The 26,215-nt window shown below is 40.8% G+C and overlaps 1 protein-coding gene and 1 long non-coding RNA gene across 4 annotated transcripts in view; one reads left to right on the top strand and one right to left on the bottom strand.

Moving 5' to 3' along the window:
• Positions 1 to 26,215, top strand: part of FAM126A (family with sequence similarity 126 member A) — an 80,683-nt gene that overhangs the window by 46,336 nt on the left and 8,132 nt on the right. The window lies entirely within an intron of this gene.
• LOC123033864 lies at positions 12,228 to 26,129 on the bottom strand. Of its 2 annotated transcripts, none has more exons than XR_006416657.1 (3): positions 25,991 to 26,129; positions 18,208 to 18,261; positions 12,228 to 16,724 (listed from the first exon to the last, which is right to left on the bottom strand). It is a non-coding gene; the product is annotated as an uncharacterized LOC123033864 (long non-coding RNA). The 2 variants fall into 2 exon arrangements; XR_006416658.1 differs by having other exon boundaries at positions 12,228 to 16,628.

The following is a 26,215-nucleotide window of genomic DNA, read 5'->3' as shown; positions in this document are numbered from 1 at the left end:
GAATGGGCAGAAATGATGAGCTGTGCAGAAAGAGCTACTCAAGGAAGGCTTCTTCAAAATCACCCACTTTTCACTGGAACTTTATCCCTGTATTTAGGGCTATGGGAGAGCACTAGTGTAGTTAGGGCAGTGGTGGTGAACCTATGGCATGCTTGCCACAGCGGGCACGGAGAGCCCTCTCTGTCGGCACGTAAGCCAAGTTGCGCCAGCATCACTCCAGCAGTCAAGCATCAAGTAACAGCGCAGATAGGGGCCATGCACATGCTCAGAAAGGAGTAGCGGTGCCAGGTGATGATGTCACGAGCCGCGACTCATTAGCCCCGACTTGTCCGAGCTTTCGCATGGTTGGTCAGTGCGCTGCCATGGATAAATATATATATATATATATGCTTGGACTGGCTGTGAGGTGTTTTTTCTAAACTAAAAGCAGAGTTTTCAGGTTTTATTGTAGTGTTGGCACTTTGCGATAAATAAATGGATTTTGAGTTTCAGTTTGGGCACTTGGTCTCTAAAAGGTTTGCCATCACTGTTATAGGACAATTGTGTATTCTCACACACAGGAACAATTTTCAGAATGCATTCAGGAACACTGCAATTTTGTGCTAACACTTTTGTGCTAACACACACTGTGGAATGTCTAGTGATTAGGTGTGACTGGAATCCATTCTGTCTGAATCCCAAACTGAGTTGCAATGTCTTGTGATGTTAGAGCAAGTGATGTAAGGAGATCGGGTTTTAATTTAGCCAGAGCATCAAATTCCCTAACCAATCAATTTTAACTTGTGGAGCACATCCCTACTGCTCTATGGTAATCCTGCTTCTGCATCAAACCAGCATTGGAATTAACAAACAGGTAAGGATAAAAGCATGGCAAAGATGAATTAAAATTAGAACATGATCTTCTTGTCTCTAGACCAATGCCCAGAATATGGGAAACAAACAACCTGGACTTGAGCTCTTAGTACACGAGGACAATTACAATCTCATAGGAATAATTGAAACTTGATGGGATGACTCACATGACTGGAACTGTACTACTGATAGATATAACCTGTTCATACTTCAATTGGTTCAAAATAGAGCTGCCAGGCTGCTGACGGGGACTGGGCGTTATGTTCACATGACTCCAGTTCTCCGTCAGCTTCACTGGCTTCCCATTGAAGTCCGGGCCCAATTCAAGGTATTGGTGATGACCTATAAAGCCCTAAACGGCTTTGGTCCTGGTTACCTGAAGGAGCGCTTACATCCATATATGCCCGGCCGCCCCTTGAGATCGGCGGGAGAGGCCCTTCTCCGGGAACCCTCCGTGAAAGAAATTAGGAGGGTGGGTACTCGGAGGAGGGCTTTCTCTGCGGTGGCGCCTAATCTATGGAATGCGCTCCCCAGAGAGGTCTGCCTGGCGCCGTCGTTATTTGTTTTTCGGTGCCAGGCGAAGACCTTTTTATTTAAGCGTCATTTTAATTGTTAATATTATTTGATTTTATCTGGCCAGGGTGACTTATTTTATATTGTTATTTTTTGTATTTTAACTTAATGTTTGTATTTTACAAACATTTTATTTATTTATTTATTTATTTATTTATTAAAACATTTTTATGCCGCCCCATTCGCCGAAGCCTCGGGGCGGCTTACAACATAGATAAAACAAGTTAAAATCCATATAAAATAATCTTAATTAAAACTCACATTATAAAATAAGCCGCCCTGGCCAGATAAAATTCAATTGTATTTAGCATTTAAAATGTTGCTTAAATAAAAAGGTCTTAGCCTGGCGCCGAAAAACAAATAACGACGGCGCCAGGCGGACCTCTCTGGGGAGCGCATTCCATAACTTAGGCGCCACCGCTGAGAAAGCCCTTCTCCGAGTAGCCACCCTCCTAATTTCTCTCACGGAGGGCTCCCGGAGAAGGGCCTCTCCCGCCGATCTCAGGGGGCGACTGGGCAAATATGGATGTAAGCGCTCCTTCAGGTAACCAGGACCCAAGTCGTTTAGGGCTTTATAGGTCATTACCAACACCTTGAATTGGGCCCGGACTTCAATGGGGAGCCAGTGAAGCTGACGGAGAACTGGTGTCATGTGAACATAACGTCCAGTCCCCGTCAGCAGCCTGGCAGCTCTATTCTGAACCAATTGAAGTATCCGGACCGTCTTCAAGGGTAGCCCCACGTAGAGCGCGTTACAGAAGTCAAGACGGGAAGTCACCAGCGCATGAGTCACTGTTGCAAGGCAGTCGTACTCCAGGTAGGGGCGCAGCTGATGAATCAGCCGAAGCTGGAGGAAAGCGCTCCTCGCCGCTGTTGTCACCTGAGCTTCAAGTGAAAGCTCCGGGTCGAGGAGCACTCCCAAGCTGCGGACCTTGTCCCTAGGAGGGAGTGCAACCCCATTCAGGACAAGGTTCAGGTCACCTTCTCCGAAGCCCGAACCGCCAACCAACAGGACCTCCGTCTTGTCTGGATTGAGCTTCAGTTTATTGGCCCTCATCCAGCCCATTACCTCGGCCAGGCACCGGTTCAGTACAGCCACTGCCTCACCTGGATTGGTGGAAAACGAGAGGTAGAGCTGGGTATCATCAGCATACTGATGGGTCCGCAGCCCACACCTCCTGATGACCTCTCCCAGCGGTTTCATGTAGATATTGAACAGTAAAGGGGACAAAATGGAACCCTGCGGTACCCCATGGCAAAGCTGCCATGGCGCAGAGCCATAGTCCCCCAACACCACCTTCTGGAATCGGTCGTTGAGATAGGAGCGGAACCACCGCAAAGCGGTGCCTCCGACCCCCAATCCCGCCAGCCTATCCAGAAGGATACCATGGTCGATGGTATCGAAAGCCGCTGAGAGGTCCAGGAGAACCAACAGGGACGCACTCCCCCTGTCCTTCTCCCTGCACAGGTCATCGTACAGGGCGACCAAGGCAGATTCAGTACCGTACCCGGGTCTGAAGCCGGACTGAAATGGGTCCAGATAATCAGTTTCATCCAAGAGTGCTTGGAGTTGTCCCGCCACCACTCGCTCTAACACCTTGCCCAGAAACGGGATGTTGGCCACTGGTCTATAGTTAGCGGCCATCCCTGGATCCAGTGACGCCTTCTTCAGGACCGGTCGGACTACCGCCTCCTTTAAAGGGGCAGGCACCCGACCCTCCCTCAGAGAAGCGTTAACCACTTCCAAGATCCAGGTTCCAATCCCGTGCTTGGAATCCTTTATTAACCAAGACGGGCAAGGGTCCAGAAGGCAAGTGGTAGGACGTACTCGTCCAAGCACCTTGTCCACATCATCGGGCCGCAATAACTGAAATTCATCCAATAATTCTGGACCAGACGGTAGCGTTGGTGTCTCCCTTAAAACCTCTGAATCAATAGTGGAATCCAGCTCGTGACGAATCTGAGCGATTTTCTCCCTAAAATGCTCGGCAAAGTCGTCACAGCGGGCCTTTGAGGGTGGAATCAGCTCTTCCTTTGGCCCTGGGTGAACCAGGCCTTGCACCACTCGAAAGAGCTCCACCGGACGGCATTTTAACTTAATATTATGTTAAGTTAATGTTTTAACTTAATGTTTGTATTTTAACTTAATGTTGTGAGCCACCCCAAGGCTTCGGTGAATGGGGTGGCATAGAAATGTTTTAATAAATAAATAAATAAATAAATAAATAAATAAATAAATAAAAATAGGACAAAAAGGGAGGTGGAGTTGCAGTATATGTGAGACACATGTACATCTGCATAGAAATACAAGCAGAGGAACTTAGTCTCATTGAAAACTTCTGGCTTAATTCAAAGGGAGAAAAAGAAAAAAGAAAAACATAGTTATTGGTGTCTGTTACTGACCACCCAGTCAAAAAGAGGACAAAGATGCAACCTTCGAAAAGAAGCTTGTCAGCATTTCCAAGAAGAATGTTATAGTTATCATGGGGGACTTCAATTTTCCTGATATATCCTGGGAGACAATTTCTGCCAAACATGGCCCCTCCAAGAGATTCCTGACATGTGTTGCTGACAACTTTCTCCAACAGAACGTACAAAATGGACAAAATAGCAGCCATGGAAACTCTGGGGTAAAGTGGCCATGCAATACCCGAATTCTCAATTATTAAGGAGACAAAAGTTAACTACAACTATACACACATCCTGGACTTCCAAAAAAAGCCAACTTTGACAAACTTAAAACAGTGATAAGCACAGTGCCGTGGCAACTCACTCTTAGGGGAAAAGGAGTCCAGGAGGGGTGGGAAAACTTGAAAAAGAAGATTCTCCAAGCACAACTATGAACAATACAAACAAGAAAAAGTGTGGAAGACAAGAGAGGAAGCCTTCATGATGCCACAAAAACAGTAGTGCCAGCCTGAAAGGAAAAAATAACACATGCAGGAAGTAGAAGCAGGGCCAGGCCTCAAATGAAGAGTATAAACAAATAGCAAGGAATTGCAGAGATGACATCTGGAAGGCTAAAGCAGGAAATGAACTGAGAATAGCAAGGAATGCTAAGAACTACAAGAAGGCCTTCTTCAGATCTAAACAAAAGACATGTGAAAGAGAAGGGTGTCCTGCCAAAGTGGATGGCAGCGTCATAACAGATGACAAGGAAAAGGCAAAAGCACTCAGTTCCTACTTTGCCTCAGTCTTGCCTCAGACCAAGTGGGAGTAAAAAGGCTGAAAGTGAGAGATGGCAGCCCAAGACTGACAGAAGAATGGTCAAGGAATACCTAGATGGAATAAACATTCAAATTTCCAGGGCCTGATGAACTTCATCCTAGAGTCATAAAAGAACTAGCAGAGGAACTCTTAGAACCACTGGCTATTATCTTCAATACATCTTGGAAAACAGGAGGAGTGCCAGACTACTGGAGAAGGGTTAACCTTGTCCCTATCTTCAAAAAGGGGGGAAAAGATGAACCTGGGAACTACAGACCAGTTAGTCTGACATCAATCCCTGGAAAAATTCTGGACAAAGTTATTAAAAAATCATTCTGCAAGCATCTTAAAGAAAATGCAGTGATTAATAGAAGCCAACACGGATTTATCAAGAATAAATCCTGTCAGACTAATTTAACCTCATTTTTTGACTGGGTTACCTCCCAGAGGAAACACTGTGGATATAATCTGCCTAAACCTTAGCAAAACTTTCAACATAGTGCCTCATGACATTCTGAAAAGTAAATAAGCAAAAACTAGACTAGATAGAAAAAGTATTAGGTGGATCCAAAATTGGCTACTAAAAGTCCAAAACTGGCCACAAAGAGTGCTCATCAATGGCACCTTCGCAAACTGGCGGACAGTAACTAGTGGGGTGCCACAGGGTTCAGTCCTGGGCCCAGTGCTCCTCAACATATTTATTAATGATTTAGATGAGGAAATAAAGACGAGATAATCAAGTTTGTAAATGATATAAAACTGAGTGAAATAGCAAACACCCTAGAAGACAGAATGAAGATCCAGAGCGATCCTGATAAATTAACACTGAGCTGAAAGCAACAGAATGAGATTCAATAAGGATAATTGCCAAGTCCTCCACTTAGGAAAAAGAAACCAGATGCATCGGTACAAGATGGGGAGCATGTGGTTCAAGAGAACTAAAAAGGAAAAGACCTCTGAGTAATTGTGGACAACAGACTAAATATGAGCCAACAATGTGATGCAGCTGCCAAAATGGCAAATGCTATTTTTAAATGCATTAATAGAAGTATTCCAAATCATGAGAACTAGTAGTTCCCCTATACTTCTCACTAGTCCGACCCCATCTGGAATACTATGTCCAGTTCTGGGTACCAAGATTTAAGAAAGATGCTGAAAAATTAGAAAGGGTCTAGAGGAGGATAATAAAAACAAGCCAGGGTTTGGAAACAATGCCCTATGAGGGAACTGGGCATGTTCAGCCTTGAGAAGACTGAGGAGAGACATGATATCCCTCTATAAGTACCTCAAAGGCTGTCACAAAGAGGAAGGTCAAGATCTCTTCTTGCTGATACAAACACTCTAGAGTCAATTGGGAGTCAATTGGAGAGGGAGCCTGCACAGAGACAATTCTTAGAGACCATGGCAACCCTGTTCCTCCCTCCCGACCTTCCAGTCTACCTTGATGCTGTACTAAGTATCCAGGTGGGCAGAGCTGGGAAAGACTAACCCTACTCCCCGCCTCCCGTTCACCCACCCAGGTCGTTATGCATGCCAAATCAGCCACCTCATCCACTATGAAATCATGGATGAGGGAGGTCTTATTGTGTACCAACCTGGCATTTAAAAGCAGCATCTGGAGACCCAAGAGCAGCATGATGACAACTCATGGCCTCATTTGGCTATAAACATGGCAGTGGAGAAGAGGCAGGAGAATTGTTTTCCTGAGAGGGGTTTACCTCCCAAAGCCTTACCACAGAGGAAGGACACTGAGTGGCCTCCTAACATTTTGGACTACATCTCCTGTAAGCACTGATCACTGGCTGAAGTTTATGGAAGCTGCAGTCCAAAATAACTAGGGCACCAGGTTACTTATCTCTCTTAGCACAAAGCTATGTCCCCATTATATTAGCTTGTTTAGTATGGAATGTAGCAAGCAATTAAATGATAATCTGCATACAATTAAACATTTATATAGCCTGATAATTAAAATTTCTGAACAGTCTTTCTGCTAAAACAGACAGTTGTAACTATCATACAAGGATGGTCTCGAAATTTTGCTTACAACAAAATTGAATGACATCACGCAACATTTTTGATGCCATTTGGAAACATGTCAGAGTGAAACACTGGGCCATGCTTTGTTGCCATCTTTGATGCTAGATAGAATAACTAACTCTTCAGAGTTGCCTGAGGAATTTCCACAGTGGGTTAATTTTATGCAGTGTCAAACATCTCCACAGGATAACAATTCGCTGTATTATAGCAGATTACCTGGGAAAGTACTTTCTTTCTTTCTGTATGAAATACTTTTATCTGCAACATTTTGCACAAAATCCAGTAGACATCTGACCTGGAAAATTTGCATGTATGCTCAATATGCTGCATTCATTTACTTTGCTAAAACAAATTTTCCCATGCAGCACATGACTGAAGTGACTCAAACATAATGCTACTTCTAACCATTTTTTTCTGTGTTATTAATGTATGCCTGGGAACATAGTAAAGATGCAATGTGGCTTCCAGAAACTAGTTATGACTGACTGCTGTGGCACACACAAGCCAGTGAATTGAGACTGATAAACTTTCTAACAGTAATCTCTTTTAACAAGTCAGAATATTTCCTTCAGAGATCTAGTTATGGTAATTATAAATTAAAGCTGCTTGAGAACTGTTTCTTTACAAAATTAATTATAATATCTATGAACCAAAAAGCATTGGACTAAAATCAAGAATGTTTAATGTAAACAAAAACCATTGCTTTTTGTCTGGTGCTCAAACTTACAATGATTAATTACAGTTGCTGATACTTTCTGAGCAGTGTATAATTTTGGTCTTAGCATATGGGGAATTTTCCACACTCGTGCTGCTGATTGCTGCTCTTCTTATAAAACCCTGAATTACGAAGAACTCCTGGATCCGGATTTCTTCTGAACAGGGGAAAGCCTTAAATCGCCTACTATGGAAATCACAAATAGGGGAGACAACAGGTTTTTAAAATGGCAAATGAAATCATGGGTACTCCAATTTGCATGAGAATAGCAGTTCTGGGGGATATTTCTCAACCTCTTTTCTCCCAGTTGATGTCAGTGGTTCTGCACACTTTCCTCATGTAATGACTATGGGGGAAGCCCCCTTTCTACAGGGCCTCAGGACTCAGTCTTGGAAATACAATAATCAAGTCTAGAGTTACACAGATTTCAAGATTACAGTCAAACACAAGCTCAATGCAACAGCATTAGTATAACAAAGTATTCTAATTCAATGCTAGGCTTTATTAACAGAATTGTAGTTTCTGTCATAAGTAACAGTTGCATTGTATTCTGCACCACTTATACCACAACTGGAGCACTTCAAAGATGTAAGCAAATTAGAACAGGTTCTTAAGAGGGCAAAAAGCTAGTCACATGTATGGAAAACAAGCCCTGTGAGGAAAGCTTGAAACAAAATGGGTATGTTTAGCTTGGGACAAGAGAAGAGGAACATGACATCACTCTTGACATACCTGAAGGACCACTGCATGGAAGTTGGTAAAGACTTGTTTTTTGCTGCCTTACAGGGTAGTGCTAGATCTAATAGGTTTCAATTATAGGAGATTGGATTTTGGTTGAACATGAGGAGAAACATTTTGATTGGAAAGGCAGTTTTGTTAAGGAAACCAATCAGAAGGGTGAGTAATCTGTTGTTGAAGGGCTTTAAGCAAGGACTGGACAGCCATCTGTTTTGGATGCTCTAATTCTGGGAGTACCCCAGCTCTGGCTTTCAGGGATAAGACAAGATGGTTTAAAAGATCCTTCCAATTCCATAACTCCAGGATGGGTAGGGTCATTCTAATGTCATCCTGTGTACACCACCTGAAAAGCTATCTCTGTATATGGAGGGGTTGGGAGAACAGTGGTCTGGATGTGCCTGCTTGTAACCAGGCCTGTTCCCAGAGTCAGACTTGTTGTAGGAGTAATCTATCTTTCTGTCAGACTGTGTGTTCCTAATTACTCGAGATGCTATGTATTTCGCATCTTGCTTTTGAATTATGTTCTTGAACACATGCTTACATTTCAAGAAAACTGATTGTAATTGTGCCAGCTTCTCGTTTTAAAGTGTACTGAATTTACACATTATCCCCAGGGCTAAGGTTTGATTATGCATGTATACTTTATACAGAAAACAACAGCAAGTCATTTATCTATAAATTAGGATGACTCATTAGCAATGTCACTGTTCAGTACTTACTTGCTAATCTAAACCAAAATGATTAAGGTGGCTATGAAAAATGTCTATGCACACCAGTTATCCAAAGTAATCTTGTAGACATTGCCATCCTCTTCCACATTTAATTAAATCTACATTGTACAGAAGTAGCAGGATTTGACAGTAGATGAAATGTATTGTAAACATAGAATATACGCAGTGCTTTTTTTGTAAAAAAAAAAAAAAAAAGGTACCGGAACTCACGCCCCGCCGGCAGTAAGCACACACACCAATCCCAAGCCACGTCCCAAGCAGCTATCTCTCACTATCAGATAGCAGACACAATAGCAGCCTGCAGGCACTATATTAATGATGTTTGCTGCTGATCTGCTACTCCGTTCAAAATCACTTCTTCGTAAAATCCATTGAAAAAAAGGTGCCGGAACGCTGTTCCCGTGCGTTCTATGACAAAAAAAAAAAAAAAGCCCTGAAGATACATATTGTCTTCAAACACCACGAATTCTTCAGCTGCTGAAAACCAATGTATGGTCACACATTTTCCCTGCCCACTGTTAGCATTTTCATTTCACTTTTGCTATTTGGTGCATTCTACTGTGGGCCAAATCTTTCATGGAAGCCTTCTAAAGAGACATTTGATTTAAAGTTCTCATCAGACTTCTGCCAGATCTACTAAAATAGTTATATATTGTTACTAACCATTTAATTTCACTAGCTCAGGCACCTATGTTTATGCAATATATTTTCACTTCTGGTTGTAATGCTAATATAACTCTGAACATATCTTGACATGACTGGCTTAGTCACCTTATTTTATTTTAAAGGAAGAATGATAAAAAGAATCAATCCTGTGTCAGACCAAGGATCCATCTAGACTAGAATTGTTTGCAGTGACCAACTTATGAGGAACCCACAAATATTACACAAGTGCTCTGCTTTTTGTCCCTTAATGTTACAAATACATAAGAGGACTTGTTCCTTTCTGTTCCATGACCCAGTTTGCTCAGGAATCTTTTGCAGGGAACTTTGCCAAAGGTCCTTAGGAAGCCCAAATAGACTATGCCTATCAGATTACCTTTCCAGAACTTGGAGACTAGTGAGACAAAAATTACTTGTATATAAGCCATGTTGTTTCTCAACAAGCTTTGCTCATTGTTTAGGCATATACAAATAGAAAATTAACAAGGTTTACCAAGATGTGAAATGCCACCTATTAAGGCAAAAATAAAGAATGAGAATACTTAGTAATAAATAGTCCATAGTTTACCACATTCTGGTGATTCATTTTGTTTGCTGAATATCCTGTAACTTTAGAACATAACAGCTAGAAAATGCTACTCTTGAAGAAAAGTTATTCTTTGGACTTTTGATCTCATGTGATATTATGATGAGTGGAAGTGGGATGAAATTAGTCAGAAACATTTGTTCTAAATTCTTGAAATGAATAAACCATTTAACTTGCAGATTAAGGGGGAGTGGAATTACTGAAGTTAAAGCTAAATTCATGAACAAAAGGTCCACTATTAAATAGGTTACAGTAGTATCAGTTACAGTATCAGTTGCAGTTACAGCTGACCTATATGTACAATCTTTTTGACTCAATTCCAGTTCAGCAGCAAGGATCATTATTCCTCAGTTAAAGGTGGCTTTTTAGGTTTATATAGGGTTTTATGCAATGTCTGCCTAACATGTCGTCACTTCATGGTAATTAATTCTAAGTAGGATTAACAGTAGATATAATACATAGCAATATGCTTTTTCCGATCCTGCAAGGCTGAGCAATAACTAATTCAGTCCATCTTCAAATCTGTTTCTGGACTAGATCTAGACTGCAGATCCCATGGACAAAATTTGGAACTTTTCTATTAACTTCCAGGTCCTACTTTTTGTACCATTTAGTCTAATAAAGGGTTCTGGAGAAGGCAAAGGTTTGCTGATACTTTTGTGGCATATTGGTTGGTCTCAATCACCATAGTACTCTACCATGAATTTTAGATTATATTTTCTGTCACTGCATCTAAAACAGCTTTCATATATAACTTTTACATATCCAAAGTGAAGGAAAAGCTAATCTGGCTTTATAAGAATCATAAAGAATACAATTGCTGCCTTGTGATATTAATGGAAGTTTTTTGTTGGCAGTATTCCAATGCAGGCTTAAAGCAAGCCTAACTCTGTGCTGTACCTGATACTTCAAGTAAACATTTGTTTAATCTTTCTCCTGACCCTCTGTGACAGTGTAATTTGGAAGATGTTTAGAATACTGAAATATATTTCCAACACAGCTCCTGCACAAACTTCCTGCATGCACAGGCTTTCCTATTCATTTCAAAGAAGCATTCCATGCACAGACAAGAATGCACCACTGTTCTGTAAGTGGGCGGATGGGTGGATAGAAGGATGGTTTGTGTGCATGTGTATTATTTTCTCCCCAGTCTTGCAAGATTATTGTAAGGCTTAGTGAGTTACAAGAATGTAGGTCCCTTGTACCCTAGGGCAATATGGCCTTTCAATGGTATCTTCCAAATGTCTTAAGACCTTTTAGTTCAAACTGGTAGTTGTGGGACATACTGGTAGGGCTAGAACCAAGGCAGAGGTGTGTGTGTGTGTGTGTGTTAAGATTCCAGTCTTTCCCTAGCCCTTCCTGGTCAACAACTTTAAAAGCATGTCTCATCCCCCAATTTGTATCTTCTCTAGATTTCAGTAACAGTTGTACTGATGAGATGGTTGGGTTGGGGTACATAGGCAGCTACAGTTATTGCACTGACATGTCCTTCCTTACTCAGAAGTAGTTAATAGGGAGGGGAGGAGAAAACACAGTTATTTTGATGGGTGAAATTGTCACCAAATAATTCAGCTAGGCAGAAGAGGAGCTACTGCCACGAACACTAACAGGGTAAGTTCAGCTAGTTCTTCAGCAGTGAGACTTTGGAAGAGCAGATTCAGCTTATTCACTGTACTCTTTGCCAGGTGCCCATCACCCTCTACCCTGGAAACTTTACTCTCATCCCAGAATAGAAGCCAGTTCTATTTACTGAGTAATGAAAGAAAAGCAGTTTTGTTATTGCACAAAGGCAGTTCTTCCCAGTTTGCCTTACTTCAGTCATTCAAGATCCAGTGCCTAAAGCCAATGTTTTGTCTCTACCACCACCTAGTATACATTGTTCTGTAGGCAATGCATTTATTATAAAATATAAAAATAGAAATCAGTAATTTGCCTGTCTTTTCCATCCCTAGTCCTATCTCCCGTGGAAAGGGAAATTATTTTCACTGATTCTTTCTTCCCAATACAAAGGTGATCTGGCAAGTAGATAATTATTAAAACTGTTTGGACAGGGGTGGGAAGAACAAACATCAAAGTAACTAGAGTTCTGTATAATGTGCACTAAAACAAACTTTTGCAATATGTATGAATTACAAACACATGCATACATTTATTTTACATTTTGCAAATGAGAACAGCAGACCTTCCCTTGATTATTGAAACCCTGCTTACTATCACACTTTTTGGTGGACTTAATTTCTTTAAACATTACTTATGCATCTTTGAGACTTTCTACCCTTAACTGCTAGGAACCAGCTTTAAAAATTTGAAGTTCTTGAGATGATACATCTGTGTCTGATATGAAATGCTGTAAGTCGGCAATGCAGTTGTAGAATCTTGGAATACACACTACTGTTCAGTCCTCAGCTAAGATCCAAAGTGTTAGAATCATACAACATGGCTTTTCCAGCCTCCTTTCACAGTAGAGGCTCTTCTATCTCTGGAAAGCTGCCCTGGAAGCCAGGAATCTCCATATCAGGACTTCATACCACACAAAAGACCTGCAGTTAGAACCAAACATTGAAAACCTATCACTCTCTTCCCCAAGTAGATATGCTTTTCTGTAACACACATAACAATTTGGATTTTAGCCCAACACAAACACACACACAATTAAAATTACAAGAAAAATGCTACAGGCAAAATTAAATAGAGATCTCACTGGCTTGAAGCCAGCTAAAAAGAATTGATGCATGTAGAAGCAGAGAAGGTGTGGCAGTTATTTCCCCAGATTTTTGCATGCTTGTGAGTTTGAATAATATGACCACAAAATTTTGTTAATTTGTTAAACCTTGATTAACATTCATTAATGCCATCTAGAAAAAATAGCTTTATCCTTAGGAAGGACAAATACCTTGTTTGTGCTGGTTTGAAAGTACTATTACATCAATTACTATTTCAAATATAGAAGAGATTTTGGGTATGATGGACAGCTTAACTAATATAGCTGTTTTCATTTTACATAGAATTCTAGCGGGGACTCCAGATATGCCACCCTTAAACAGCTAAAAACAATTTCTGTTAAAATAGTAGGCACGTTAAAAAGGCAAATATGACATAAAGCTAACATAAATGTCCCAACATATGCCACTGAATGCATGGTAGAGGGCAGGTGCTTTACCAATGGGTTTGCCCTTTCTCCAAAATAAACCATTGTATTATTCAGCATACTAAAAAGCATGCAAGTAAACATACCAAAGATCTCTGGATACTCTGAGCTTTTGCTGCTTTTCAGAATGTCATCTTGCATTCACATCATTAAAGTAAAATAATGTTTTGTCATCTGAGGCCTCCTGCTTCCTAGAATAGTTACGACTTACAGCCACATGCTTAGTTCAAAGTCAAACAATTTTCAGTAGCGCTTTCTCTCTAGTAAGTATGTTTAGGATCACTTGCATTTCTTTCAAAAAGTCAGCAGCAGTTGTGTCACTTGTCAGTCATTTCTCAGTTTTCTGAATTATGCATGGCTAGTCCTAAAATATCCAGTCAATTCTTGCTCAAGGTATGCTGCACAACACAAATCTGAGCAGTTCTCTTGACACCACTTAAAGAAGCAAACAATAATAATACAGTAACAAATGCAATTCTTTCATTTTACTACTTTTTAATTTTGAGATATTTAAAATATCAGTAGCAATTAATAAAGCATTAATCACAAAATTAACAAATACATTTCAGATTAAATTAAGTCCCCTTATTCTAGTACTCTTGACATTTTTGTAGGAGTTTGTAATTTTTTAACTGTCTGATTTATTGTTGGAAGCCAATTAGACAGTTCTTTGAAATGAAAGCATGGCACATATGCTTTGAAAATGTAAACTAATGTTGACCTCTATCAATGAGGAAGTCATGGGGCTTCCTTGAAAATGAAATTAAGAGTTTAATTCATGTCTGCCCTCCAGTGGCTCAAAACTAAAATGTTGCTCTTGTACTATTTGAAGGCACAAGTGGAAAAAGAAAACTATAACACTAATGAGACTTTTATAGTATTAGGTTCTTAGGCATCTTTTGTTTCAATTAATGCAGTAATAGAATACTTGTTGAATGTCTCCATTCCTCTGCATCAGCTTATCTGCATGTATTGTGTAACCTCTTCATCTGAAAATCATAGATGTAAGCTCAAGGGATTACATTAGAACTTGTTCTTTAATCCTATAAAAGGTGCATCTTTAAGCCTTGACATTAAATGAAAAATAATGATTTTCAAGAATTATACTATGATAGCCCTATATTTTCCAGAACACATCTTTAATTAAATAATAGTACATTCAAATATTTTAAGGGTTACTGCAATGGCTAGTTACCACTCCACAAAAATAATCCAATAGTAATTTAATAGTACTGTATGCCTCCTGACTCAGATAAATATACCTTATATTGATGTGTTTTCAGTATCCATCTGTAATTTCAATTACAAACCAGGCAGTGGTTTCTTGTCTTTATTTGAATCAGCCATTGAAACAGTTGTCAAGGTGATACTAATTTCTAGACACGTTCATCTTATTAAACTACAGGAATAATGACTCTGGAATTAAAGCATTACTCCTTAAGGAAGCACAATCCAACTGAAACAACTGAAGTAAATACCCATAAAGAGGCTAAACATGTGTTGTTTAGTTGAAATTAAATGCAGTTTTAAAATCTTATTTTAAATCTTCCATAATGAAAAGTTTCAACTCAACATGCTATCAACACGTCCATATTTCCATACTAGCCTCCTTCAAACCCCAAATTTATTAAGTTTTTTTTTCCCAAAGAGCCATCATTACAGAACATTTTCTTTGTCTCACAAAGGGGACCTGAAAAGAAAGACAGATACATCAGATAAGGTCTTTACACAATCTGGGAGATCTCTGTCCCACTATCAGCCGCTGCAGGGATTTTTAAAATGTGTAATTAGGTAGAAAATATACAGCTCTAAATAAACAAATACCAGCATTATAGTTCTAAATGAGTGTTTGTGCATTTGAGCTGGTGTAGTATGGTGGCTAGGCTAGAGTGCTGGACTGGGACCCTAAAGATCTGGTTTTAGTCCCCACTCTGCTTTGAAGCTCAATGGTGACTTTGGGCCAGTCACAGATTCTCAGCCCAATCTACCTCACATGGTTGTAGTAGTAGTAGTACTGAGGATAAATGGTGCCTTGGGTTCCTCACAAGAGAAAAAAAAGTGGGGCATGAACACAATATAACAGCAGCAGCAGCTGCTGCTTCTTTTGGTCAGTGTCCATGGATGGTAGCTACTGCCAGCAGGTATCTCCTAGGACACTGTCTCAGGCAAGACTTTTATTTCAGACTTTTCATAACTGTGCACCTGTAAAGACTGAAACTTTTACAAAACAAAAACATATACCTGTTGGCACAATTATTCAAATATAACAAAACCACAAAAAATCAAAATTTTGATAAGTAATACTTTTTCAAGGATTTTTCTGATAGATGATAAAGGTTTTTAAAAATTCCCAGCAGCTTCTAAAAACATTAATTTAAAAAGTGAGGGTAGGGCCTCAGTGAGTGCAAAGAAAGCTGTCTAGGGCTTCATGCTTTCTCCTGTAGTTGATACTGAATAAGATCAATATTTATTATTTATTTATTTGGGATATTTCTAGGCTGTCCATCACTCTGCGTTTCTGGACGGCTCTCAATACTGAGAGCCAATGTGGTGTGATGGTTAAGAGTGTGGGACAGGGATTCAGGCAATCTGGGTTCTTGTCCTCACTCAGCCATGCACCCAACTGGGTGACTTTGGGCCACTCTGAGCCCAACCTACCTCACAGGGTTGTGGTTCTGGGGATAAGATAGAGAACAGATGAATGATGTAAGCTGCCTTGAGTTTTTTCTTTTTGAAAGAACTCAAAAGAAGGATATAAATAAATATGGACTAACAGCCCCTCTCAATAAGACAGGTATCTACGTTTAGTAAATACATTCAATTTGCAAAATTTCTTGCAATTATGCCAAATCTTCAGTTATCCCTTTCTGTGATTTAATAAACAATATATTAATCCCACAACATCACACATTTTAAGGCATTAGTACATGAAAATGAAATGAAAAATACATAGTTTTATATCAATCATTCTTGATATAATTTCTTTCAGCAATATTATCTGAACTTTTAGTTTTCTAAAATTTATTTGGATAATTGACAAACTGAATGTGATTTACAGAAATTCTCCTAATTACACTTTGTTATTCAAGTAGGAAAAAGTTGTATGCACAGTCTTTAAAGGTATAGGACAAACTAGCCATGGAGCATTATTAGTTTCAATTACAAAATAATGAAATTACTTTTTTCATTGTTGGTAAAGTATTGATCTGCTCAGCTGTTCTCTTAAAAAGCCAACTGTAGGTGTTCATGGGGCCACACTCAAGATTCTGAAATGATCAATTTTTCCTTCTTTTTATCCAATTCTCATAAGTCAGTTCATTTTGTGTTTCAAACACTGTGGTCTTTTCCAACTTCATTCTACCTTTCAGACTCTACAGGCTAATTTAAAACAAACAAACAAGAAAGAAAGCATAGCTAGAAGTGCTCCCTTTTTTAAGTGGACGTGTAAGAAAATATTCCCTTAATTCATACAGCCTGTAAAAAGAGAATCCAACAACAAAATCAATTCGAATGCGATTTTTCCAGGATTATACAAGATTTTGTAATATTAAATGAACTACCTTGAGCCTAGCTGCAAAAATTTATGTCTGTTAGCAGAATACTATCAAAAACGGCACTGCAAGCAGATAGATAAATGCATATCTGGGGTGTTAATCATTGTACATTATGACCAAAATTCAAGGTAGGCATGCTGAAAATTTCACTGAGTGTCTAATCTAATGGTACCTTGGCTCACAAACGTAATCCGTTCCAGGACTCTGGTTGTGACCCAAATTGGTCATGAGCCAAATCAAATTTCCCTATAAGATTCAATGTAAATAAGGTTAATCCGTTCTGTAACTATTTTTTTTAAATCACAACAATCTGAGGCAAAGTGACAAAGAACAACAAAGAACAACAAAGATTGCGGCTATCTCCCCCCCCCCCCGCAGCACAACCACAATCACGCCTGTCATCCCTGCACGAATGCAATTGCAGCCATAGATAGGTGCAATCGCGGGCGCGCTGGAGGGGAGACGGGCATGATTGCAATCGTCACTCGATGTGGAGTTCCCAACCTGAGGCAAAATTTTTCAGAAATTTCTGTTCACGACCCAATTTGGTCATGAATTGAGGTGTTCGTGAGCCGAGGTACAACTGTATGTGTACCCTGCAATTGTAATGGTATACTTACAGCTGATTTTAAACAAAGTTATTTGGAAGGAATTCTTGATTTCAATGGATTTTACTCAATGTGTGTGCAGACAACAATATATGTATAATGTCTGAAGGAGAATGTTCAAAACTACTTATTTTAATCAGTGCACAAACTCCCTCCAGGAGTTTCAAAAGATTGTTTGAATATTTGTTGAAGGAAGTTGTGAAGAACTGAGAAGACAACTGCAATACATGCAATTCTAATTCATTTCTAGATCAAACTGTTGCAATTTTTAGATAGTCAGCAGCCAATATTATTAATCTGCCATCCTATGCCACATTCTGTGGAGTAGGCCCACCAAAAATAGTGGAACTCAGTTCCCAGTAAAATGGCAGTTTTTGCAGACAATTGGTATAAAATTATGCTATACTCCTCTTGAACTACTGAGGTCCTTGGAGTCAAATATTTTTCATTTCTAAAAGAACTACTGGAAGGGTTTTTAGGGTCTCTGCAACATGAATTTTACTCTAAATCAAAGACTATAATCCAGGTAGAGTTTCTAAGGATGAGGGTCTATAAATCTAATAATGAAAATGCAAATAAGTGCAGAAACAAATGTAAATTTAAACCTAATCTAGTTGCTACTCCAGCCTCAGAAAATCCTTTAAGCCATCAAATCTGTGCATACCGCTCTACAGAGGTATCCACAATCAGCTCATGCTTTTCATCTTTGGCCAGATACTTTATTCACAATTATAAAGACTGCAAGTATGTAGTAAGTGATGTACTTCAAAGTAGACAAGTACTCATGCAATATACCTTTTCCCTCAGCCAGACATGATGATATGCAAGTCTGGTCTTCTATTAAAGAATCTACAGAAAGAAAACAGAAGCTCAAGATTAACATTTTAAAAGAAATTATTTTTTCTATCTGATACATGCAAGGCACACCTCATTTTTTGAAATTTCATTAGTTAAATTGTCTTTTCTTATTGTAGTTAAAAAGGTCTTGTTTTATGTCTTTCTTAAAAGGATCAATAAGCATGTTAATATTTTAATAAAATAGTAGCAGTACCTAACAATTATCTGTCTTCAGTAAGCTGTAACTTATTTCCTTTACCTAATTTGATACACAATCACTTTCTCTCTAACTCTAGGGCAGAACTTGTAGAGCCTTTTTTCAAATAGCGCAAAAATAGGAGCCAACAAGAACAACTAAACTTACCTTGTTTTGTGTACTTGCCAATATCCTAACTTGTTATTGTTAAATAGTAAATAACCTGACATTTCTACAAGTCAAGTAACACCATCCTTTCCCTTTATCTTCTTTCTCCTCTCCACATTAATCTGCTGTAAATATTGGCAACATTTATGCTGGAATGTGGAGAACTATAAGAAGCTGTGCACACCATGACTACTGTGCTGTAAATAATAGCTTTTCAGAGCAGCTAAATGTTATCCTTCCAGCATAGCAATCTTTGGATACCTTGCTTGTTCTTAGGGGATCATGTATTGCTCTTATGCTGTAGCTGCCATGTGGGAAGCTACTTGAAACACTGCCAAATTAATCAAGCTCTGGAATGCAACTATGCTAAATGCATGAGAAGAAAAGGAAGTACTACAAGGTTACAGTTGAGGGGGTTTTTTAGCTCTATGGATTACTTCCTTTCCTGAACATATTAGTTCAAGCATAATTAGGGATGTCTGAGGAATCAATTTGAGGATGGGGATCCATTGGATCCCCTGAGCTCAGCTGCCTGGACTCTGGTATACTTTGGAGTGGCCTGGACTGCAAATTTCTGATGAGTGCATCCAGCATTCATGGGGTGCCCACCAGGAATCATGCCCTGATGTCAAAGAAGGCTGGTTGAGAGGGGCTTGCTGGAAAGGAGCACCTTCAGAAGTGCCCTCTCCCACATCAGGGTGCAGCTGCCATTTGGGCAGCTACACCTGATACAAAGGTGGTCCTGAGAGGCTAGCAGCATCCCTCTCTTGCTCTGATGCAGTGTCTTCTGACACTGAAGGTTGCTGCTTGTACAACCGGGTGTCTGAGAGCTTTTGTGGACTTCCTCTCAGCAAAGTCTGCTTTGTAACACTGGGACAAGCACAAGAGGAAGCCCAGGAATGCTTGGAGGGATGAATTCTGATGTTTAGGGCTGAATCAGCCTCCTGAAGTTTAAGTCCAACTGAAATTCAGTGGGGTGGGTGGTAATTCATTAAGTGGTTTCCCAAGTTAATTCTGAACAGTGAGGCACACAGGCCTCCCACCACTTTACATAATGGAGCAGGTTGTGAAGAAGCCTCAACATTAGTGAACCAATTTCTTTCACCATGTTGGGCACTACTGTCTCCTATTTATAAAAGGAATGCTGAAATGCCAGACTGTCAGTAATCGGAATGACACCCTACATACGTTAATGTGTTTGTACACTTTCCTCTTGCTTGGAAAAGATTGCCAGTTTCAAATCTCTTGTATTGGGCCATTTGGGGAAAAACAGCAGATATGGGTACATTTGCATGACAAGGCAAGCCCCATGGGAACTTTACCCAGAGTATTATGAGGGGGTAAATTCCTTGAGGTTGCGTCCACCCCGCACCCCAGTCTTCCCTTTACAGAGCACTCAGGAGGTGTGGAGATGACAGCTGCCTGATGTCAGGAGGGAAGCCTGCCTCTTGGCCCTAGTACTGCTCAGCTGATCAGTATTGCTACTGATAAGTGGAGAGGGAATGGGTGCTTCTCTGTGTTATCACAATACATGGAAATGACAAGAAGTACCCCACCACCACAGATGAGGGCAACATGTTTGGCTGAATTGCTTCCAAGGGAGACTCTGATAAATGCACTCCCCTTCCACCATCCACAGTTGCAACTGCTGTGTGATCATGACTGCAGGCAGTGTCGGGAAGGAGACACAGTTGGCTGCATTTCCCTGGAAGACCCAGTGGAATGCACTACTCCACCCCTGCCCACAGCTACAGCTGCCCAGGCTGGCTCCTGCACCTCCTACCTAGTTACCTTCTCTTCCTGGTGCTGTTGTCAAACAGTAGAGGGGAAGCAAGGAGAGTGCTAAGGAACATGGCCTGTTTCTGCCTCCCACTGCTACAGGATTGAGAGAAGTGAGGCTGAGTAGCTGGTTCCTGCCATTGAGCCTCACTTTCTCAAGAGGAAACAAACTGAGCAGATCCCTTCCTCTGCCACATGCCACCTCCCCAATTCCCAAACAGGTTGAGTGGACAGCACACAGCAGAGCCAAGAGCCTCCCCCTCTGCTCCTGAAGATGCATCAGGTGGCAGCTACCAATGGCAGCCATGCAAAGTGCTAGCGCCCTTTGGCCAGTCCTGCAACTCTTTTTTGCCAAGGAGTTCTACACCCTTTCAGCTTCACCATGACTTAACGTGTCATTCAGGTTTGGATGCATGAACCACCCACTGGGCACCATGGAAAGTTCAGATGACAAGTTCCTCCCAGTAGCTTAGCATGTCATGCAAATCCAGTCAATTAAATATGTAGTTGCAATGCATCTCTGTACATCAGAGGTGCATAACCTCATGCCAAGGGTCAAATCCTGCCCTTTGGGATTCTCCAGAAGGCTATAACTCTTTCCCCCAACCATGGATTGTTTCCCAACTTTTGTGAAGTTCTTCACCTTCCAAAATATTGAAACACCCCTCCGAAAGTAATTACTGGCAGTAAAAGCTTTAAGCCACAATCTGATGGGATTTTAGCCCCATCCCCTTTCCCCCGGCCCTGCCACCACTGCAATGTGGCCCCTGAAAGCTTCTCAGCTTCTTGAGGGATTTCAGCCCTCAAACTGAAATAATTTCTGTACCCCTCCTGTCTATTATCTTCCCACTAGTAAGTCATGCATTTGTACCCTGCTTCATAATATATATTAAAAAGTAGAATTTTTAAAGGCAGAATTCCACTGGTGTTATAATGCTCATTATAATTGATAGCTGAGAACCAGCTTGCAGTTTGATTGACATTCATGTTGATGAACTATCATTAAAATATAACTGGCCTAATTTTGGCATTGAAAATTAATTCAGAAAATAAGATGACTTGGAAGAAACCTGGGCAAGTCATTCTTCCTGTTGTAGCTTTGAAAAACTCCAGATGGTTTTTCAAAACTGGGAGGAACAGACAACAGAATGGTAAACAAGATTCAGTGTAATTAAATGCAAAATGCATATGGGGCAAACAAGCATATTGCACATATACACTAATGGGCCTGGAACCAGCACTAATTCTTGAGGAAAAAGATCTTGAGGGTTTGTAATCTTCTTATGCAAGAAGAAAATTAAGTGGGAAGATTGAGAGTATGGACTATCTTAAGTGTGTCATTCAAGACTAACAATATGGCTTTTATCATTAATTCATGGATTAATTTTATAATCAATTAAAATACCTTTTTATTAAATAGTGACCCTGACTGACTGAGAAATACACCTTTAAAGCTTACAGATGGTACTGCAATGGTAATCTAGTACTCCTGAGAACACTGGCTAATCTTACATTAGTTGCACACCTGCACATGCAGCTTGTTTGCTCCTGCTGGTTTCTCCCACCAGTGGCAGCAGCCAAACTAATCAGGAATTGGAAACTTGGTGTTGTTCAGTTGGAAACTTGGCACTGGGTTTACTGTGCTCCTTACAAGTCAGAATTGCAAATCAGGGGTTTTTGGTCTTGATTTACAGCTCCTGACTTGTTTGGGAGCCAGAAGCCATGCTTCAAATTTTAGTTTAGTCAGTCTTGAGATTAAGAAGCAGAAGAAACCAAGCAGGACAGAATGGGTTCTGTACATAACTAGATGGCTTGTGAAGCAGGATTTCCCAGAAGTTCAGGCTTTCATCTCACATGAAACTGGCCACTATGTCAGAAAAGAATACTGGATGAATTTGCTCAGGACAACAACCCACCTGGTTAATAAGGTACACAGGTTGGGCTGTTTGCAGATGATCAGGCTTACTGTGGATATTTCTCCCCTCCCTTCCCCAGTATTCCAGGGAAATATTCTACATGGCGGAATTCATTTTATCTCTCCCTCCCTACTCAGATTGCAACCCCATTATCATTTATCAGTTTTAAAAAGTCCAGTTACATGCTGCCGCCACTGTCAGCCATTCCAGCAATACCCAAGCAACACTTTGGAGAAACAATCACTGGGTTTTTTTCTCCTTTGAGTGGCAGAAATGTATTCATTTCAGACTATTTTTGAAAGTTCTCCACAAGTGTGCACTTACATGGAGTCTTGCCTGGCCTATGTCCTGGTAAATGTCTCCTGAATATTTCAGCATTTTATGGATATGAAAATAGATTTCATGGCTATATATTTTTATGTCCAAGAAAAAAATGCTCAAAATTACTGGCATGCATTCTCACTGCCTCTTGGACCCTTGTTTTTACAACCAAAGGGGGTGAGATGTTGATTTCTCCTTTTTGAAAAACCTAGAAGCTCAGGGAAGTACGTCAAGACAGAAGGCAGTGAGATCTGTCAGTTCAAGATCTGCCACCTTATTTCAGGACAACCACCCCGCCCCCGCTACTTTGCTTTTCAAATGACAGCTGCCAACCTGGTCAATGTCCATGGATACTGCCTACTGTACTGTGCTAGTAGATGTTTAGCAGGCAACTGGCCAGCATTTTAGGCAGCTGAAGGTATGTATGCAGATGCAAAGGGACTAAATCAGGGGTCTCAAACTCGCGGCCCGCGGGCCAATTGTGGCCCATGGGACAGTATTTTGTGGCCCCCACTTGATATCAAAGTTTAGTGATAGTGCGGCCCGCGTATTTTTCTCACACGCACCTGCGTGAGTCGTTACCCTGGGTGCAATGCTTCCTCTAAGCTGTGTGCCGGGAAGGGCGGGGTACGGGGGAGGGGCCCTGCGGCCTTCAAAGCGCTGGTGGTGCCCGGGCCGGCCTCTGGGAGCGACGCGGGATGAGTGGCCCACCACCACCACGGTGGTGGAATACATGATGTGGCCCAGCCTCACCCAGACTCTACTTCCAGTGGCCCCCAGGTAAGTTGAGTTTGAGACCCCTGGACTAAATGAATAAATGTCTGAATTGTGTACATTTCTGTGCTCACATTTTTTTAAAAGGGAGAACAAGCTTGATATGATCACTTCAAAGTGCTGCTCAGGCTTTTTGCTTTCAAACAAATCACCCTGTAGGAAGCAGTCTGAGTTCAGATAAGGGAGTGCCTACTGTGCCTAGTTACCCACAAGAGGTTGCTGTATGCAACCCAATCAGCATCTGCTCTGCTACCTTTACTGAACAACTAAGCAATTATTCTTTAACTGTTTAACTGATATATAAATGTATACAGTTTTAGTCAGGCTAAACTCCTAGGATTCATCTATCACCATCTGTCTGGCCAAGTGATTACAAGATATTTAAAATAAGATATTTATTAAAGATATTTTGTTGTTGTTAGTCGCGAAGTCATGTCTGACCCCATGGACAACATTCCTCCAGGCCTTCCTGTCCTCCACCATCTCCTGGAGTCCACTTAAGCTCACACCAACTGCTTCAGTGACTTCATCTAGCCACCTCATTCTCTGCCGTCCCCTTCTCCTTTTGCAATCTATTGCTCCCAGCATTAGGCTCTTCTCCATGGAGTCCTTCCTTCTCTTTAGGTGGCCAAAGTAATTGAGTTTCATCTTCAGTATCTGGCCTTCTAAAGAGCAGTCAAGGTTGATGTCCTCTAGGACTGACCAGTTTGATTGCCTTGTGGTCCAAGGGACTCGCAAGAGTCTCCTCCAGCACCACAATTCAAAGGCCTCAATCCTTTGGCACTCAGTCTTCCTAATGTTCCAGCTTTCACAGCCATACATTGCAACTGGGAAAACTATAGCCTTGACTATACGCACTTTTCTTGGCAGGGTGAGGTCTCTGCTTTTTTAGTATGCTGTCTAGGTTTGCCATAGCTTTCCTCCCCAGGAGCAAGCATCGTTTAATTTCTTGGCTGAAGTCCCGTCTGTGGTGATCTTGGAGCCCAGGAAAATAAAATCTGTCACTACCTCCATTCCTCCCCATCTATTCGCCAGGAAGTGAGAGGATCAGATGCCATGATCTTAGTTTTCTTAATGTTGAGTTTCAAGCCAACTTTTGTATTCTCCTCCTTTACACGCATCAAGAGGCTCTTTAGTTCCTTTACACTTAATCACAGCAGCGAGGATTGCATTTGCTCAATGTTGGAAAAGTGAGGAGCTACCCACCGATGAATTGATTTTAAGAAAGATCTTGGACTGCACAGAAATGGATAGATTGACTTTATCATTGAAGGAGAAAGAAGACACTGACTTCTATCAAACTTGGGATTTTTCTAATAATTGGCTGGAGAAACGGGACCTGGCGTAAATTTAGAAATGCTTTCAAGTTATTATAAACTGATTTAAATATGATTATAGAATGTTAAAAAATATGTAGTAGGGGGCTGACCCACTAAATCCGATGTACGTAATGATTGATGTTTTTAGTATTAGTTTAAAAATTTTAATAAAATTTAAAAAAAGAGGCTCTTTAGTTCCTCTTCACTTTCTGCCATGAGAGTGGTATCATCTTGATATTTCTCCCAGCAGTCTTAATTCCAACTGGTGATTCATCCAGCCCTGCCTTTCTCATGATGTGCTCTGCATATAAGTTACATAGGCAGGGCTACAGTATACAGCCTTGCCGAACTCCTTTCTCTATTTTGAACCAATCAGTGGTTCCGTGCCCAGTTCTCACTGTTGCTTCTTGACCCACATATAGGTTTCTCAAGAGACAAATAAGATGGTCTGGTACTCCCTTCTCTGTAAGAACTTGCCACAATTTGTTGTGATCCACACAATCAAAGACTTTAGCATAGTCAATGAAGCAGATGTTTTTCTGGAACTCCCTAGCTTTCTCCATGATCCAGCATATGTTGGCAATTTGATCTTTAGTTCCTCTGCCTCTTCAAAATCCTGCCTGCACTTCTGGTAGTTCTTGGTCCACATACTGCCGGAGCCTAGCTTGTAGGATTTTGAGCATCACTTTGCTAGCATGTGAAATGAGTGCAATGGTGCGGTAGTTTGAACATTCTTTGGCATTGCCCTTCTTTGGGATCGGAATGTAAACTGACCTTTTCCAATCCTGTGGCCACTGTTGAGTTTTCCAGAAGATATTTACACAGTTCAAAAGTGGACATACCTTTTATTTCCACTGGGGCCTTCTAACTGTGTTGACAGACAGTGGATTCAGCACAATACAAGGAAGTACCTCGACCTACCTGAATAATTTATGGAAATTAACTAACATACTAAGTAGTGATGGTCACTAGTCTTTTAAAAAGAATTAGCCAATTCAAGGTGGAAGACTACGAGGTAGAGGTTAAACAGAACCTCTATATTCATAGATAACTTTGCATGCTCCACATTGTGGACAAAGAACAATGAAATACTGTAACTTTCTTGTATCCTTTTTTTAGATCCAGCTCGCCCCTTTGGGCTGCATGAGAGAATCACGTCACTACGTTTCGGTTTTAAAAAGCCCTGTAGAATCACAACCTGGCGCGTTTCCCTATAACCCGCCTCTCCACTCCTCAATTTCTATGAGATGAAATAAGTGTCTGCTCACCTGTTAAAACTTTTGTTAGGCGGGTGGTACTCCCAAATACGGCAAACTTAATATCTAGGACAGCCTTCAAATCATTTTCGCGCGTACTGAAACTCGGTTTGAACTCGTCCCGTTTGCCAGTTAACGTACGTGCAACGGGCGGAAGCGGATCCGAGAACGGCGAGTATTTGCTCCCACTTACTCCGGGAGGACACAGATGCTATTAGTTTTGGGGGAGGGGGAAAC

Source organism: Varanus komodoensis, unplaced genomic scaffold, assembly GCF_004798865.1.
Source record: "Varanus komodoensis strain SLA01 unplaced genomic scaffold, ASM479886v1 scaffold68, whole genome shotgun sequence".
In the NCBI taxonomy this organism is placed as follows: domain Eukaryota; kingdom Metazoa; phylum Chordata; class Lepidosauria; order Squamata; family Varanidae; genus Varanus; species Varanus komodoensis.
The sequence above is the reverse complement of the archived record's forward strand: the minus strand, read 5'-3'. Positions and strand labels throughout refer to the sequence as shown.